This window comes from Engraulis encrasicolus, chromosome 15 (assembly GCF_034702125.1).
Source record: "Engraulis encrasicolus isolate BLACKSEA-1 chromosome 15, IST_EnEncr_1.0, whole genome shotgun sequence".
In the NCBI taxonomy this organism is placed as follows: domain Eukaryota; kingdom Metazoa; phylum Chordata; class Actinopteri; order Clupeiformes; family Engraulidae; genus Engraulis; species Engraulis encrasicolus.
Genome location: NC_085871.1, coordinates 32,855,707 through 32,859,330, shown reverse-complemented (window position 1 = coordinate 32,859,330; position 3,624 = coordinate 32,855,707). Strand labels below are relative to the sequence as shown.

At 40.2% G+C, this 3,624-nt stretch overlaps 1 long non-coding RNA gene across 1 annotated transcript; it reads right to left on the bottom strand.

Annotated features, from left to right (window-relative positions):
* Positions 1-309: 309 nt before the first annotated feature.
* LOC134464596 (uncharacterized) lies at positions 310-2,580 on the bottom strand. Its single transcript, XR_010037967.1, has 4 exons — positions 2,534-2,580; positions 1,981-2,061; positions 1,588-1,665; positions 310-1,342 (listed from the first exon to the last, which is right to left on the bottom strand). It is a non-coding gene; the product is annotated as an uncharacterized LOC134464596 (long non-coding RNA).
* Between the last annotated feature and the right edge of the window lie 1,044 nt (positions 2,581-3,624).

Sequence of the window (3,624 nt, the reverse complement as noted above, 5' to 3'; positions counted from 1 at the left end):
CTCATAAACCTTAGATATCGGTGAGAAGATATCGGTGAGAAAAACGCACAAGACCTTGAGGTCGTACATTGTATTTTCTTCTATGAACATGTGAAGAGTTCAGATGCAAAACCCCCTAACTCCATTTCAGAAGACCTGCACTTCTATATTTTTAGAAAACCCTGTTGTTGGTTTGGTTAACATTCATGTACTTGATAATACATATAAATAGTTACATTACATAAATAAAATTTTAAAAAATGCAATTTTGATAGCTTTGTATTAAATAAAAATGAATTAATATTATTTTCTGAAAAGGCACTTGGGGGGTTTTGCATCTGAACTCTTCATGTGTTAATCATATAGACAAACATGTAAAATACATACAGTCAGGGTGCGGTTTGTAGGGGGGGATGGGGGGATTGTCCCCTCTTCTGGTTTTGATATTGTCACTTTTTCCACATGATTTTAATCATAGTTTAATGTAACTCCATTGATATTGCTTGACATCTGAAACACATCCCCCTTCTGGTTTTCTGACAAATCGCACCCTGCATACAATATAAAAAGTTGAGTAATTTCCTGAGACGTTCTGCAGTCAGGGAGCTCCTGAGACATTTGACCCACAGGTACCAAACATACTTTTTAAGGTGACATCTTTGTCAAGATGTGTTAATTCAGCACTGTGGCATAAATCATCCATATTCAATTACAAAATACATCATAGTGAAGCGAATGGGTATACAAGACTGACTATCAAATTTTAAAATATCTTCCCACAACAAAGTTCCTCAAAATTGACAAAGGTGTTCCTCCAAAAAATGGATGAAGTCAAGCCACAGATGCAGCCTTTTCGATCATGGCTACTTTGAGCGTGTGTGTGTGTGTGTGTGTGTCTGACCTAGTTCACAGTCCAGTGTGTTTGTGTGTGTACTGTAGCATGCATGTGTGCAGGTGTTTGTTGCTGCTTGGGATGCCATTGTGGTTCGGATGAAGGCACACTACACCTGGGGAGTAAGTCAATGCTGAAGGACAGGACTCGCGTAGGTGGGGCATGATGGTGGAATCATTGCAGTGTGTACCGATTCAGATTATTTGCCAACATCACCAGAGACTCCCATCTTGTTTGAGAGTGCGTGTATGTGTGTGCACGTGCGCCTGTGTCTATGTGCATGTTTATATGCCGGTGTGTGTGTGTGTGTGTGTATGTGCTGGGCATAAAAAGGGCAAATATCTGACATTCCGTTCTTGGTCTGTGCTTCTCCTCTTCCTCAACCCATCTCAGTCTGCCGCCAGGTACAGCCACCTCTTCGTAAGATGTTCCACCTCCTAGTGGGTGGCCTGGATGCATCTCTCTATTTCTCTAAAAAGTAAAGATACAAAAATAGCATTGAATCAGCAAATTTCAATGATAATTTCACCTGCAACAACATTCTTGAACTCTAATCCCTGGAACGATACATTGCCATTGAGATTGGTAAATACAGTTCATTTTTTCATGGGACAACAATTAATAAATTTCACTTTGACACATTGAATAGTAGCCAGCGCATAACAATATAACTACTTCAATTCAACTTCAGAATGCATCCATGTAAATCAACTTACTGCTTGAGGATGTCTGTCTGGCCCCATGACGAAAGCCCCCCTTTTGGTCCCTGGCTGGAACGTGGCACATGGACTGACCTGTAACGAGAGTGAGATCAAATGTCAAATGTTAATGTCCTGCTGTACATATACACAGGGTTAAAAAGTTCAGTATTATGCAAATTATATAATTTCACTGATTTACCAAAATAATCACGAAAAACGAAACAAAAAATTGGCATAAGTTTGCTTGTAGCACATGCACACTCAGAAACATAGGCGGGCGGGCACGCGCACACACACACATTTGATTTTTATGGACTGACCTTATACGAGAGTGGTAATCAAATGCTTGTTTTTTACTTAAAGATAATTCACATGATTTCCTTTATTTGATGTAGAAGATCAACTTACTGTTTGAGGATCTCTGTTGATCCATGTCACTGGAAATTCCTCTCGGGTCCCTGGCCTGAAGACGTGGGCTCATGGACTGACCTGTGACAAGATCAATAGTCACATTTTTGGGTCATTCTAGGTATAGGGGTCTGTTAAGTCCAGGCGGGATTCACTTTCACTGTCCAGTCTGTTCCTACAGTTATACACAGGGCTGTTAATTAACTTTTTCCACCACCAGCCAAAATGGCAAGAATCTTACTAGCCAAACACACACTTAATAATGAGTCAAAGTGGCTAGTAAGTTGGTCTTTTCTCATAAGCAGGTGCACTTTGGCTCAAGGAAATATAGTTGCTTAAAATTATGGTCAGACTTAGCTCCAGTTGTGGCTGCTGATAAGGCCTGCCAAAGATTCCAAGGCACACTGATGATGGTGAAGTTAAAAAGCCTTTAATTAAACCCTTTAAGACTTTATCACTAGCTGGAGCGAAGTCTGACCATAATTTTAAGCCCTTTTTATACATACAATAGACACCTTTATAGTGTATAATTTTCTTATGTAAATCAACTTACTGCTTGAGGATCGCAGTCTGTCCTCATGTTGTAGAGCCTCCTCTTTGGTCCACCCTGTCCCTCACCCGTGTTAGTGAGATGGATCCTCCTGTGACAAGAGTACAATGTGATGGACTATTTTATTGCAAATCTGATATTTCTGTAAATCACATTACCTCGTGCATGTGTCTAATAAAAAGGGCAGCTACTTTGTGTCCTCAAAGATATATTATTTCAAGTATGTCACAAACTGCCCTCTGATTTCGTCTGATAACGACATCAGAAACTGGTGGCTATATTGCATCGGTAAAGCGATGTGGACTCGAGAATACTGTAGCACTAGAACTAGAGCTCAGGGTAAAGCAATAAGCAGCGACCTGCCATTGCTGCAGGTGGAATTTGAAGCCCATCACCAGTGAATTCCGCTCAAGATGGATTTTGAACAGGCTCACGTTAAACACCACATTACGCTAACGTCCAAGCCAGCCCATCAGAGATTTTACAAAAATAATTTCTGAATCCAAACCTCAGCAGGCAGCTGAAATCTAAAACGGGCTGTCTCAAGCGTGTAAATTTACAATCGCAAACGAAAACAAAAACCAAAGGCCATGACAGCACACCAACGAATTAAATTAAGAATATAGTCTTTGCATATCAGTCATCTAGTATTAGCTCTAAACACTGACGTTTGCCGAATGTCCGAAAAGGATAGCTGCCATCTATGCTAGCTAGGGTCGTTATAGCGTGTCCTCCAAACAAGTTAAAGCCATGACATGACATAACATGAATTAGTACTGTCAAGAGACCTAATACTTAGTCTTACTTAGTCATGAACAAACATCTGAAATACCGTAGGCTAGATGTTAGCTATCTCCAAGCCAAGGGAAAATTTACCTCAAGAAATGTTGCCTCAGCTTAGCACAGGTAAATACAACAAAGAGCAACAGCTATTAAGTGAGCAGTATAATTAGGCACAAGTAGGCTATAACAATCGTTTTACTTACCTTAATGCAAAATACACAGCACAATATCCTAGTTCAGTAGATAGTACATCAAGTCCAGGTTTATTACTAGACTACTAAGGTCCCGCCGAAAAGATTCCCAGGATGAAG